The sequence below is a fragment of the Elephas maximus genome, chromosome 8 (assembly GCF_024166365.1).
Source record: "Elephas maximus indicus isolate mEleMax1 chromosome 8, mEleMax1 primary haplotype, whole genome shotgun sequence".
Classification (NCBI taxonomy): Eukaryota; Metazoa; Chordata; class Mammalia; order Proboscidea; family Elephantidae; genus Elephas; species Elephas maximus.
In genome coordinates, this window is record NC_064826.1 from 102,963,718 (window position 1) to 102,979,254 (window position 15,537).

The 15,537-nt window shown below is 39.6% G+C and overlaps 1 non-coding gene across 1 annotated transcript; it reads right to left on the reverse strand.

Moving 5' to 3' along the window:
* Positions 1-336: 336 nt before the first annotated feature.
* Positions 337-443, reverse strand: LOC126082304 (U6 spliceosomal RNA). The gene has a single exon (XR_007518541.1). It is a non-coding gene; the product is annotated as a U6 spliceosomal RNA (small nuclear RNA).
* Positions 444-15,537: the final 15,094 nt, after the last annotated feature.

The window sequence follows — 15,537 nt, forward strand, 5'->3', positions numbered from 1 at the left end:
ATCTGTTAAAAAGACTGTCTTTTCCCTACTTGATGGTCTTTGGGCCCTCGTCGAAAATCAGGTGACTGTAGGTGGATGGGTTTACATCTGGGTTTTCAATTCTCTTGCATTGGTCAATGTACCGGAAACCCTGGTGGCATAGTGGTTAAGTGCTGCAGCTGCTAACCAAGAGGTCAGCAGTTCGAATCCACCAGGTGTTCCTTGGAAACTCTATGGTGCAGTTCTACCCTGTCCTATAGGGTCACTATAAGTCAGAATTGACTCAACAAAACTGGGTTTTTTTTTTTTTTGGTGGTCAATATATCTGTTTCTGTATCAGTACCAGGCTGTTTTGAAAAAAATGTGGAATGCTTTACAAATTTCTGTGTCATCCTTGTGCAGGGACCATGCTAATCTTCTCTGAAGTATTCCAATTTTAGTATACGTGCTGCCGAATTGAGCACTAAAAGCGCTTAAGTCTTAACTTGGAAAGTGTTATAGAAGTGTAAAATCTTAACAGTATTCTTAACACTATGGTGAGTAAATCTTAGTGCTGTGATGAGCAAAGACTTTTGTAGCCACATGGCACAATGAATCTTGGCCCAACAGGATGAGCCTTCTCATTTGTATCCACGTTGCAGTGGATGCCATTAGAGACCCAGTCTTTCTCTCTACCAAAATTCTAGTTGTATTTTCAGGGTCAAAAAGAGAGTCTCTGTGTTGCCAGAGATTTAAAGTGAAATGCTTTGCGATCTACTAGCCATTGTGCTTATGAATTCAGATTTACTCAAGAAATCACAACCCAGGTCTTGTTACTAATCACTGGAACAGTCACTGTGGCACTTCTATTTGTCTTGAAATTATGTTTGTCCCCAAGATACCATTTGTCATCATAACATGTAATAACAAAAAAAAAAACAACCAAAGCAGCCCACAAAGCAGCTGTACCTAAATTATAGTTTACCATCAAATCATTAAAATTTATATAATATTTAAAAGGAGGTGGCAAGGTACACAATTTCTAGCACACTCTGATTACAATTATATTAAAATCAATTTTCAAAATAAAAAAAGTCTGGAAGGCAGTATACTCAAGTGTTAATATTAATATGTTTGGGAAAGAGATTATGGGTAATTTTTTCCTTATTTTACAATTTCCTGCATTTTCCAAATTTCCTACAATGAACTTTATTTATTTTTTTAGTTACGAAAAAAATAATAACATGTTGGCACATGATAGAAATAACTTTAGTTTAGAATCAGCATATCTGTGAATAGAATTAAGTATTTAAATTCTATGTTCATATTTTTAAGGAAATTTGGAGGGAGTGAACATCCCAAAGTCCCACTATTAAATTTTGAAATGGAAAGGATTTATTAAAGACCAATTTGAAGGGACAGGAAGCTGGAATGGGAGTTTAATACATTGAGTCCTCCTGATAAAGCTTTGGCAATGAGGGAAAGAAAGGAGAAAACATATAAATCCGTGAGGCTAAGACCCAGGTCCTCAGAAGAAAGGCCTGAAGATCTACTTCTGAAATGTCAGCCATCGTAATCTCTATGGAAAACAGTTCTACTATGGTAGAGTCTGACGACTGGATGATAATGTGGTGAGTTTGCTTTTTCATTGGGGAATCCCAAATATCAGAATCTTGGTGGCTACTTTTTTTTTTTTTTTAAGAACGAAATAATAAAGCTTATCACAAACAAGACAAGCTCAGAAACTCTCAAATCAATGCATGTTCCAATTCACACTGTCCTACGTTTTCCCTTTTGTGTTTGCTCATTTTAAGCCTATCAAGTTATTGAAAACGCAGACTTCACCAGAGCAGAGGTCATGTTGTTTTACCAAAGGTTTAGGTGTTCAGTCAATAGCAAGCAATGAGGCCCCAAGTTCTGTGGAAAATAAAAAATAATGAGAAGTTAGTCTCATATTGCGGGGGGAAGACATGCAGGCTGCTTCTGTAAAGATTTACTGTTTTGGAAACCCTATGGAGCATTTCTACTCTGTCCTATCGAATTGCTATGAATCAGAATATACTTGACAGTAGTGGGTGGGTAGCCTCATCTTTTTGTATGTCTGAATTCAGCAAAAATCATAGATTTCCAAGGAACGAAGGATAGTAGAGCATAGTTTGTTTAAAATGTCACTCTCAAAGAAAAAGGAAAATTATAATCAGTAACTTCTCAATGAGAGTATTTAGCATTGGTTAAAGCACTCAGCTACTAACCAAAAGATCAGTGGTTTGAACCCACCAGCTGCTCCATGGGAGAAAGATGTGGCAGTCTGCTTCTGTAAAGATTTACAGCCTTGGAAACCCTATGGGGCAGTTCTATTCTGTCCTGTAGGGTCCCAATGAGTTGGATAGACTCAACGGCAATAGGTTTTTTTTGGGGGGGGGGGTTGGAATGGAATAGCTAGCCCCTCAGATTTTAGATGAGGGCTTTCTGCTCCTGCCCTGCTACCTAAAAAACAAAACCCGCTGTTGTCAATTCCAACTCATAAGGACCCCACAGGGGTCTGTAAGGAAGCAGACTGCCACATCTTTCTCCCATGGAGCCGCTGGTGGTTTCGAACTGCTGACCTTTCAGTTAGCAGGCAATCACTTTAACCACTGCATCACCAGGGCTCCTTACTGGCCTGCTAATCTTCCATAAAGACACAATTCTCCCCTGTACTATAGCTCCTTCCTTCAGACTATGTGAAGGGCATAATCATATAACAAAGACAGGGATTCTTCTTTGGAAGAATCCTGGTATGAAAAAGACAGAACCATGGCAAAATGCTGTTTTTTTTTTGTTTTTTTTTTTTTTTACTCCCTCCTCTCCCAAGCCAAGTCTGTTTGCTAAAAGTGAAATCTTGCAGCAGCCAAACTCTGTTGGGCATTTCCCATTTAATTGTGTGCAGGGGCTGGAGGGTGGAGAGGAAGGGTATAGAGTGAATGATGAAGATTAGCTGTGCATATTATTTTACTCACTATACTCTTTTCCTTAATTCCTATGGTCTACCTTGGTGAATTTTCCACATTTAAGCCATAAGTAGCTACTGTAAATTATCACTTAATAGTGTCAGTTCCGCATGTCAGAAACCTAAAGTGCTCCAACACAAAGAGCGGGAAATGAATATTTTGTTTTTACTTTCTAAAGACTGATGCATATGGTCACCATACTACAAAGAGTTCCAAAGTCGTATTTAGATAAATGGATTTGTTCTCTTATCCAGTTGGAATAGCAACAAAAAGGAGTCTTCGTTTTGAGCCCTTATTGTTGGTCAAAAAAGAATGCCAAAAACATGTGGAGCTTGGGACAAGGGCCAAAATGGTACACAAAATGGTTACAATTTGGTTGTCAGTGACTGTTGCCTTAAAGCTCTTTTTAAAACTCGTGTTTACAGTATCATTATCTGTATAGACAAGAACATTTTTGTGACATGAATAGACTTCTGTTCAAAAGAGAGTTTCAAACAAGAAAATGTTTTAGAACCTTAAGTAGACTTTCTATTCAGTCACAGTTAAAATCAAAACCAGGTGCCATCAAGTTGATTCTGACTTATGGTGATACCATGTGTGTCAGAGTGCAACTGTGCTCTGTAGAGTTTTCAAAGGCTGATTTTTTTTTTTTTTTTAAGTAGATTGCAGGCCTTTATTCCAAGGTGTCTTTAGGTGCTAACCAAAACCTCCAAACTTTTGGTTAGCAGCTGAATGTGTTAACCATTTGCACCATCTAGGAACTCCAGTCACCTTTAGATGAGAGAGAGAGAGGAGAGACAGAGACAGAGAGCCACAGAGAGAGAGAAAGATTGATTCATCCATGTAAATACTGTTTTTAAGCTTGGATCCTTAGGAGGACCTAAAGACTGTCACAGAAAGCCAAGGCCAGGCACTGACAAGGACTGTTTCTCCTCCAGTGGCAAAGGCAAGAACCCACCAAGACCAAATACACTTGGCCTTTTGCATTTGTCTTTCTAATTTTTTCCTCTGAGGGACAGAAGAGGGGGATCTAGGACAAACTGAGGTTAGAAGAGACCTGAGGAGCTCAAAGAACATGGATGGATTCAATAGGAACCGGAAAACAAGTAAAGCTGGGTGAAGTCCTGGAGTGATCTAGCTCTCTACTTGAAGATGTAAGAGACTGTTTTTGTGCTCTATTAGCATTGTCTCTTACTAAGCTAAAATGTGTGTGAGACTGTGGTAGATCCAAAAAATGAATTGATTAATTTATGTTGACTTTTTTTTGACTCTGGGACTGAAATAAGACCAGTTTTCTCCTTACAGCCAGATCATGCTCAGAAGCCATGCTGTTTCCAGTTGTGGAATATCATAATAATAGAGACAGTTTGGAAAGAGTTAAAACTAGCATGATCAGTAATTCTTCCCAGGAGGTAGGCCCAGCTGATGGTGAGTGTGGAATTGAAATAACCATATTAGACGTATCAAATGTTTAATAGAGTCAAGCCCAGATAGCCTGCTTTATGCACTCTATGATGGTAATGACTTTGTCAGTGGGACTAGAAATTATTAAAGTCCATTGGCTAAAGTCCTCCATTCATCTCTATGTTAAGGCCATACTTGACATCAGGTTTATAGTACTTATGTTTAATGGATGTCTCCATCTCTCAGACTATGCTTGGACTCTCCTAAAGCCTGACGTGATAACTCTGCTTTTTCCAAATTTTCAACAAATAACTTTCTCAACTCTAGTAAGAAGGAAGAGGGAGGTAGGAAAGGAATATAAGGAGAAAAAAAAATGTGCTCAAAATTCAAAAAAGACACAAACATTTGTTAAGTTTGTACCATGTGGCAAATAGGTTTACATTCCTTTCTCATTTAATTGTTATAAAAATACCATCTATGTCATAGATGAAGAAACAGAGATCCATACACGTCTTTCCCATAATCCATACCTAGAAGTTACTAGAGCCAGAATTTGAACCTAGACATCTCTGATATATTTTACTATACCACCTCTGCCTCACCTATCACCCTTTAGTGGTTTGTTTCCATAAACGCTGTTGAGTGTCTATTGCGTCTCAAGACTCTATGAGGTGCTGGAAAGAGAAAGATCATGTTACAGTGTTCTAAGTTCTATAATAGTGATATTAGCTAGGACTCTGAGAAACTGAGGAATGCAAACAAGGTAATAATTTTGTTTTGCAAGGGACACAGATGTGCACGTGGTCTAGGAAAACTACAAAGAAGGCAAGGCATTTGGGTCTTCATCTTAAGAGTAGGGGTAGAGGCTTGCCAGGTTAAGGAGGAAATGGGTGGAGTGATAGAATCAGGAAAAGAAGGTACTTCAAGTCTGGAAAGTAAGAGAACACAAAAAGCAAAAATTGGGAAGTTTTAAAGTCCTGAATTTGTGGGCTTTTGTGGTACAGTCACTGAAAAGCAAAGAGCCTCTTTCAATCTATATTAAGAGAATGGGAGTCTTCATTAAGGGAAACTGGGTGAGGAGAAATGAACCTGTGCGTTTTATTGATGGGATGAATACACTACCATAATGGAGACTTTTACTAACCCAAGAGCAACTCATATAGGGCCTGGTCTCCCGGGGGGCAGGGGTACTGGTAGAGGAGAGAAGGTTCCATGAAAAAAATAGATACAGAAAGGGCTTAGGCACCATCACTAAACTTCGTTTTAAAATTCTGCCAGCTCCTAGACTTTACCCAGAAGCCAGCTAAAATTGACTCATAGTCAACAAAATTCCACCAGTTAGAGACTCAACTGTGTTAAGTGATATACATTCTTGAGAAGTTTATTGGTAAGGGGAAGGAGAATTCTTCATGCTAAGTATCAGGAAAGGGACCTGATTAAACTGAGGGAAGAAGAGTCTTGATTAGGGTAATAGGGAACATCTTTGAAATCATACCACTTCACCCCTACTGTATTGTAGTTGCCCCTGAAGGGTCATCAAATGGTACTTCCTGGACTAAGAAAGCCCCTAATCTGTGCTCTAAAAACACAAAACCAGTTGTCATTGAATTGATTTTGACTTATGGCAACCACACGTGCTGCAAAGTAGAACGGCACTCCAACCACACGTGCTGCAAAGTAGAACGGCACTCCATAGGGTTTTCAAGCTTTGACCTATTAAAAGCAGATTGCCATACTTTTCTTTTGTGGCACCAGCACACGTCTGGGTGGGTTTGAATCATGAATCTTTCGGTTAGTAGTTAAGCACTTAACTGTTTATACCAGTCAGATACTACAACCCTCTGCCCTAGCAGCCATTATTTCTCTAAGTTGAAAAGACTGACTTTTCCTCTTCAGTTATTTCCCCAAATATATTTTATAGTAAATGGTTATGAGCTTGGTCTTGGCCTGAGATAGAAGTGGTTTTAAGTACCATCTCTACTACTTATGAGCTGTCTGATCTTGGGCAACTTAATTTACATATAAAGCCTCACTTTCCTCATCTGTGAGATGAGAATGATGCAATAGTACTTACCTCATAGTGTCTGTGTGAAGACAAAATTAGGTAATGAGAGCTAGAGTTGATGGAACCCTTATACTGTACCAGGCACTTCTTTCTAAGTGCTTTACACGTATTCATTATTTAATTTTTCAAACAGTAAACCTATAAGGTGGGTATGATTGTTCTCCCCATTTAACCGATGAGGAAGCTGTGGGCCAGGGAGTTTAAGTAGGTTTCCAAAAATCACACAAATGCCAGAGCTGGGGTTTAAACCCAGACCTCTGGGCTTCAGAGGTCACACTGTTTGGCTACTGTGCTATACAGTAGTCTCTATCCATGGTTTCCCTTTCTGTGATTTCAGTCAACTGTGGTCCAAAAATCTTAAATGAAAAATTCCAGAAATAAACAATTCACAAATTTTAAATTGCACACTGTTCTGAGTAGCGTGATAAAATCTCATGCAGTTCCACGTGGGACGTGAATCATCCCTTTGACCGGCGTGTCCACGCTGTGTAAGCTACCTGTCCGTCAGTAGCCATCTGGGTTATCAGATCAACTGTGGCAGTATTGCAATGCTTGTGTTCAAGGAACTCTTATTTTACTTAACAATGGTCCCAGAGTACAAGTGTAGTGATGCTGGCAATTTGGATATGCCAAAAAGAAGCGGTGCAGTGCTTTCTTTAAGTGAAAAGGTGAAAGTTCTTGGCTTAATAAGGAAATAAATAATAGAGTATGCTGAGATAGCTAAGATCTGTGATAGGAATGAATCTTGTTATAATGGTTCTATTTTATTATCAGTTATTGTTATTAACTTCTTACTGTGCCTAACTTATAAATTAAACTTATCATAGGTATGTATGTATAGGAAAAAACAGTATATGTAGACTTTGGTAACATCCGGTTTCAGGCATCTACTGGAGGTCTTGGAACGTATCCCCTGCAGATAAGGGGGAACTTTGACTCTCAAGGCAGGTAAAGCACTTGGCTACATTTGCTGGCTGACATAATCATGGAGAGGAAGGCCTGGTGGTGCAGCAGTTAAGTGCCCAGCTGCTAACCAAAATGGTGGTTCAAACCTACCAGCTGCTTATTGGTAGAAAGATGTGGCAGTCTGCTTCTGCAAAGATTACAGCCTTGGAAACCCTATGGAGCAATTCTATTCTGTCCTATAAGGTCACTATGAGTTGGAATTGACTCAACGGCAATGGGTTTTTGGTTCCGTAAAATCATGGAATAAATATTAGCCAGCTAAAGGAAGCCTGATTTTTTATTTGAGTATGATGGTCAGCATGTTCCTTAGTAGTAGAATTTTGAAACCTTCATCTTACCTTGATGACACTGTAGATAGTATTCACTTCTTCACAGATCCAGGCACAAGTACATAGTTAAAATATTTACTATTTCCATGACCTGGAAATTTATAAGGAGGGGCAGTCTTCACAATGCTATTCTAAAACGATTTCATTCCAACCTGTGAAAAATGGAAGGCCACGCACCAAGTTCTCACAAAACATCATCCTTCCATGTTCTCATCATACATTTTTGAAAGCATTCCCACAACGCAAAGAAACTAAAGATTTCAGTACCCATTGTATAGCCAACACGTATCTGTAGATTAATTGGAGTGTGTTTTCACATAAGCCCAACTTCACTCTCATTTTATCAACCACAGTTCTTAAGAGGGATCTCCAGATGTTGTAAAGCTTAAAATCTTGATTTTGACTGGCTGCCATTTTTCTTTTCCATCTTGAAAGTTCCTCTCAAAGGCCCCAAAGTATGACTATTGCCTTTAGTCCAAAACCTACCAACTTGTATCTGTCCTGCAACAAGCTGACATGGAAAAAGCTCAGCAAAGATGTTGAGTCTGCCTTAATATGTCTACCGTGGTTTGCAAAGCATGTGATTGGTCTCCTGGCAAAACCCTGAGGAGAGGAACTTTTCCAGCTGCAGCGCTTGCCTGCCATCCTTCCTTGAACTTGGCATTTAATGAATCAGCATTTAGCTTGTCTGCATCTCAGAGTCAGGCTTCATTCTCAATGTTGGACTTTTTAGTTTTGTTTCTCGTAGTTCCTTTGCAATAGAAATTTTATTAACGTTCGTAAATAAACTTTTCCACAAACTGTCACCTATCTCTTTTCTACCTAACTTATCCCAGATTTCTGGGGATTGTCTGAAAATGGTTCACATTGTTAGTAAATAATTTCTGCATTATTCTTGCTGGTCTCTAAATAGAACCTTGCCCTTGGTTAAAGTCAGTGAAAAAGACATAAATTCCTCCTCTTTTGGTCTTGTAAAACAAACAAACCAAAAAAGTCATAAAATGATTCTTGCCATCAGTGGCCAAATTTCTACTTTTAAAAGATATTTCTGCCTAGGAAATGGCTTTGTACTTTCTGAGACAAAATTATCACCTTGACTCAAAAAGTAGTGGTATGAATCTGGACCAAATGCCTATAGATATTTGAGTGGATTGGATAGCCCTATGCCATTTTGTCACCTGGTCAGTTCTAGTCCCCTCGGCTTGAAGACCAGACACATTTCTACTGACTGCTCTCTGTGTTTTGTGATGCAAATCTTGGTTTCAGGAAAGACAAATGTCAACTTTGGACATAGGATGAGCACTTATGGGATACTGAAAGTGGGAGCTGAAATTGCCATCTGCCCCCAAATAGCCCACATACTCAATTGCCTGAAGGTGCCTTATATTTTCACCATTTTAATTTTTTGTTTGATTAGTATTATTCCCTCATATCCTTAATAAAATGCACACATGTTTCTTGGGAAAATTGGCATGTGATCTCTTAGAGATACACTGGAATTTTGATGTGGATCCCTTCATGCCAAAAAGAAAGGGAGTCTCAGGGATAATGGTTGAAAGAAGGAGAGCTAAGTTCTGAGAGAATATGGGAGAGATGACAGAAGTGGTAGGCAGCTCAGCTAGATACTAAGGAAATTTCTTAAGTGAACAGGAGGGAGGGAAATGCTGAGAGGGTAAGAGAAGAAAAGCTTTATCTGCTTCACAGTCCTGCTGAATTACCTTTCAATCTTTTATGCAGTTCTTTTCATTCATGGTAGTATATGTTCTTTTTGTATAAAGATATTGATACTGACTCTCTTGGTAAAGAGGAGTCTTGGATTACCTATTAAACTGCAAATTGAAGGTAATCATTATAAGATTGTTGTGTTATTTATATATAGTAAGCTATATAATATATTTAGCACAGTGCCTGACATATAATAGACTCTTAATAAATATTAGTTTCCTTTCCTATCATTAGTGGGGCAAAAAGTTCCAGTAACAGTTCAGGAAATGAAATGAATTTGCATGATAATAATAATAATAGTTGTATACTGAGCAAATAATCAGAGAACCTGGACTGTATGAAGAAGAATGAGACATCAGGATTGGAGGAAGACTCGTTAACAACCTGTGATATGCAGATGACACAACCTTCCTTGCTGAAAGTGAAGAGGACTTGAAGCACTTATTGATAAAGACCAAAGACTACAGCCTTCAGTATGGATTACACCTCAACATAAAGAAAACAAAAAGTCCTCACAACTGGACCAATAAGCAACAATCATGATAAATGGAGAAAAAACTGAAGTCATCAAGGATTTCATTTTACTTGGCTCCACAATCAACGCCCATGGAAGCAGCAGTCAAGAAATCAAAGGACGTTTTGCATTGAGTGAATCTGCTGCAAAAGACCTCTTTAAAATATTGAAAAACAAAGATGTCACTTTGAGAACTGAAGTACATCTGATCCAAACCATGGTATTTTCAGTCACCTCATATATATATATATTTTTTAATATGCATGCAAAAGCTGGACAATGAAAAAGGAACATTGAGGAAAAATTGACACATTTGAATTGTGGTATTGGCAAAGAATACGAATATACAGTGGACTGCCAAAAGCACTCAAATCTGTTTTGGAAGAAGGACTGCCAAAATGTTCCTTAGAAGCAAGGATGGCGATATTTTGCTTGCTTTGGACACATCATCAGGAAAGAACACTTGCTAGAAAAGTACATCATGCTTGGTAAAGTGGGTCAGTGAAAACTAGGAAAACTCTCAATGAGATGAATTGACACAATAGCAGGAACAATGAAATCGAATATACCAACAATTGTGAAGATGGCACAGGGCCAGGTGATTTTTTTTCTCTTATACATGGGGTTGCCATGAGTTGAAGCTGACCCAAAGGCAGCTAACAATAACAACAACAAAATGATAACAATAATAGCCAACATTATTGAGAGCTACATACTTCAAACATAAAAAAAAAAACCCAAAAAACCAAACCCAGTGCCATCGAGTCGATTCCGACTCATAGTGACCCGATAGGACAGAGTAGAACTGCCCCATAGAGTTTCCAAGGAGCGCCTGGCAAATTCGAACTGCTGACCCTTTGGTTGGCAGCCGTAGGACTTAACCACTACGCCACCAGGGTTTCCACTTCAAACATAGGCTCCTTTAATTTGTTAAGAGCTTTATGGGGCAGGTTCAATTATTATCATCTCATTGGGGTAAGATTCTCAACCATGGCACTATTGACATTTTGGGCCAAGGATAATTCTTTTTTGTTGGGGGTTGTCCTGTGCAGTGTAGGATATTTAGCAAGATCCCTGTACTCTATCCACTAGGAATACCACACCCTCCCCCGCCATTTGTGACACTCCAAAATGTCTCTAAAAACAAACAAAAAAAATTTGTGACACTCCAAAATGTCTCTAGTTATTGTCAAATGTACGCTTGGGGGAAAATTGCATTAAAGAGATGATGACAGTAAGACCTGAAGAAGTTGAGTAGCTTTCCTAAAGTTGTATAGGTAGTTAGTGGCAGAGCTGTGGTGGCAAAGGTTTTTTTGATTACGAAGTGCTCATCTACCACCCTATACCACCATCCCCTTCAAGCACCATCTTTCTTCTTTTCCTTTTTCTGTTTAATAGCATATGTCTAGTTGGAATTTGTCTACTATTTGTGTGTGCACATCTGCATGCACCCGTGTCCAGCAATTAGCTCCTAGTGTTTCAGATCACTCTTAAAGTAAATGTGCATCCTTGGACACCCATCAGACAGGAAGCGTGAAAAAGGAAAGTGACACCTCTGTCTACTATATAGTTATAGTAGCTGACCTGAGTCGGTAGTTATACTGGAGTGGAGATCTGTGGTCAGAAGTATGGACGTGAGCTCAGAGTAGCAATCCCCATTGCAGGTGCCCCCTTATTTCCTAATAGGGCTGAGTAGCCTGCAACTGGAGTTATCACTGCCAGTTTGGGATAAGTAGACTATCCCAAGTCTCTAAGGGATAAGTAAATAATGTGAAAAAGTTCCACAGTGCTTCTCACCCATGTGCCGTTGTGAAATAGAAATGACACTCAGAGCCATAACTAGCCAATTGTATTTTTTGTTTTGTTGCCCATCCTGAAGTCATTATCAAAACCTCCAAATTCCAAGTTCCAGCCTCTTCCATCTGAAGCAATTGAGCTGCTGGGGAGGTGTGAGAATGCTAATAGATTTCAATGTTGTGTTTCCTTCTTTCCTGACTGTGGCCACCAACTCTTTCATCCTCAGCAAATTTTTTTTCATGACTTCGCAAATACATGAATATTTATTACTATGGGGGGAAACACACTACTGTTCACAATGACTGCAGCTGAAAAAATGATAATAAACGAAAGAGATTAACAGGACTCAGGAGAGTAAGCAGTTCAGCCATGGCAAACCAGAGTCTGTGGAATGTTAAAACAACTGTCACCCGCAGAAAAACTAAAATATTAGAGACATGCAAAAGGACATTGTGTTGGCAGAAAACAATGAAGGAGAGATTTAGATTATAGTGCGTAATTAGTGTGTAACTAACGTTTGCCTAAGTATTCACACCAGGATAATTTGTGTACAGTAGAAGCAGATCTCCAAGAAAAAACGCACACAGCTAAAAGGCTTAAAAAAAGTACATATTTATGTACTCACCATTTAAGGTCCAACTCTTTGGTTAATTCTTCCCCACCTCTCCTAGGAAGAGTTGTTGTTGTTGGTTGCTGTGGCGTCAGCTCCTACTCATGGTAACGTTATGTATAACAGAACAACACATTGCCCAGTCCTGCAACGTCTTAGTTATTGTTAGTATGTTTGAGTCAATTGTTTTGACTATTGTGTCAGTCCGCCTCATCAAGGGTTTCTCTCATTTTCGCTGACCATCTACTTTTCCAGACATGATGTCCTTTGCTAGCAACTGGTCTTTCCTGATGGCGTGTCCAAAGTAAGCGAGCCAAAGTCTCGTTATCCTTACTTCTAAGGAATATTCAGAAAGAGTAATTGGCATTTTTATTTAGACCTTTATGACTCTTATCTGTTTACAAGTCTATTATCTCTTTAGACTCTAAGGAAAGGAATCTTGGCTTACCTGATTTTGCTTCCTCTGGGCCTAGTGCAATAAGTACATGTAGTAGATGATCAATAAATGATGGTCAAATCAATGATTGGTCAAGATAAGAATTATGTGGTTCAATTTCATTCAATTAACTGGTAACATGTATACCAAGCACTGTATTATGTGTGGAGGAATAGGAATGCCTCAAAGAACTTGCAGCCTTTTCTTCCTAGTGGTCCAAATGAACTTATAGTTTGTTCATTCAACTAGTCAGTCAGTGAACAAGCTTATTTTCTCAGTTCTTAGAATGAGCCAGACATTTGTTCTGAGTCACAGATAGAAAAGTCAACAGGAATTACTATCCGGTGTCATAAATAAATTTTTAGAAAACAGAAAGGAAGAGAATCTAACCCAGCCTGGTGGAGGACAGCAAAGACTTCCCAGAGTGCATGAGTTGAGCCTTGAAGGATGAGTGGTGGTTACTCAGGTGCACTTTCCAGGCACAGATGCCAGTACAAGCAAGTCCTGGAGATGGGACAAGAACCTGGCCGGATGGTTGGTATGCCTGGGGCATGGGGTGGCAGTGGTTTAAAGGCCTGTTAAAGAGGTAAAGGTAGAGCCCATTTAATCATGAGTATGTAGAAACGAACAGAGAAGGCACAGCAGGAGGATGCTGCAGAAACACAAGTGAGGATCACAGGTTCAAGTGACCTGAACCCAAGCTGGTAGAGGGCCACAGGGGAGGAGACAGGAAGACTTAGCTTCTCAAGGTGTAAAACAAGAAGGCTGAAGCTTGGGGGCTTGCCCTTGATCTGAGGCACAGGAATCTTCAGAGGTGGAATTCAGATGCCTTAGTACATGTCCATTTGTAACTGGTGTGAAGCTCAGGGTTGAGGGGGAGCTCAGGATGCATGCGGCTCCTTTAGGGTTAGGACTCCTCATACGATCAGCATGAAAGAAGAAGAAGTGATTACCTTTCACCATGGAGAGTTCACAAATGCTTTGAGTAACACATTTCAACATAATCTTTTTAAATAGCTGACTCTTTTTTTCTCTTGGACTTTTACTTTGATTTCAGACTTGACTTTGATTAATTGGTTGCTATATTTTTTTTCTAAGGTTGGGATTAGCATTCAGTGAGGGCTGAAACATTACATTTTACTATCCAAATAATTGGTGAGTTAAGAATACTTCCAACAGTTTATGACTCATACTTTTCAACTCATAGATGAGAAAACCAAGGTGGGTAACTCTGGACACATGTGATTTTGGCACAGGCTAAAGTGCCACTGAGTCTTAACTGTGACTCCAGCCTGCTGGGGAGGCTGGACATGCTCGTCATCCCAGAACTCCAGGCTGATGATGTCTGAAATTCTTTAGAGTTGCATCCATTTACATTGAAGTTTTATTATCTGCCGTGATGAGTAACATTTTAAGCTTCTATCCGTCACACGGTCTTTTAGGTGTATGAAAGATCTGGGGGTAGGTTTTGATAGGTGGGAGTCAGAGTTGAGAACAAGAGGTTACAAGGTGGGGGAGGCACAACGGTTACCTGGTTCACAATTTTGCATTGAGTTCAGGTACATTTAGTTTGGTTCAATTCGTGGAAATTTTCCAGAGCATATACTGCATGCAAGATGGGTTGCCATGTCCTCAGGCCATCAGAGATGGAATTCACATACTGCTTGCCTTCAGTAAGGTTCTAATCATTGAGGACACGAGATAAGGGATTACAAATCTGAGTGTGATGGGACAAGCCACTCAAGGAGTAGAGAGTGAGCAGGTGTGTGCAAGTGGGCATGGGGCGGGGAGGGCAGGAAAGGAAAAGAAACGAGAAAGGGAGCTCAGGCCACAAGGCCATGGGTGGTGGACACTGAGCAGGAAGGTCGTATGTGGCAATAGCTCTGTAGATATAACAATGAGATCTTTGCCAAGTTATGCAGCCCTTGGAGTCTGCTTGCTCATCTGTAAAATTAACAAACGAACAAGCAAACAAAAGTGTTTGCTGTCCACTCTGACTCTTGACACCCCATGTGTGTCGGAGTAGAACTGTGTTCCATAGTGTTTTCAATGATTGATTTTTCAGAAGTAGATTTCCAGGCCTCTGGGTGGACTCAAACTTCCAAACATTCGATCAGCAATTGAGAATGTTATAAGGGCAACAAAGTCTCCCCTTGTCTCTCAGAGGCCTATTATGAAGGTCAAACGAGCCCATTAATGTTGAAGAGCATGAAATTTATAAACCAAACCAAACCAAACCCACTGCCACCGAGTAAATTCCGACTCATAGAGACCTTATAGGACAGAGTAGAACTCCCCCCTAGAGTTTTCAAGGAGCGGCTGGTGACTCCAACTGCTGACCTTTTGCTTAGCAGCCAAATGCTTAACCACTGTGCCATCAGGGACCCAATGAAATATATAAATAAATGCATTTAATTATTTAGTTGTTATCACTAACTTTTTCTTAGGATGAGCCAAAAGCCTACATGTGATCATGCAACGGGCCTAGATGATAATAATTGCCTTTATTTTACAGTTACTATTTTTAGGGCTTATTATGTGCTGGCTACTACACTAACACTTCCCATTAATCATCTCATTTAATCTTTTCAACAAGTACCTACGAGGCAGATACTATTAGCATCACTCTCACTTTATAAATGAGGAAGCTGAGACAGAACGGTTATACAACTTATGCAAGGTCACACATGGGGAAGTAACAGAATCAAAATTGGAACCAGGCTATTTGATTCAGCCCCTGAAC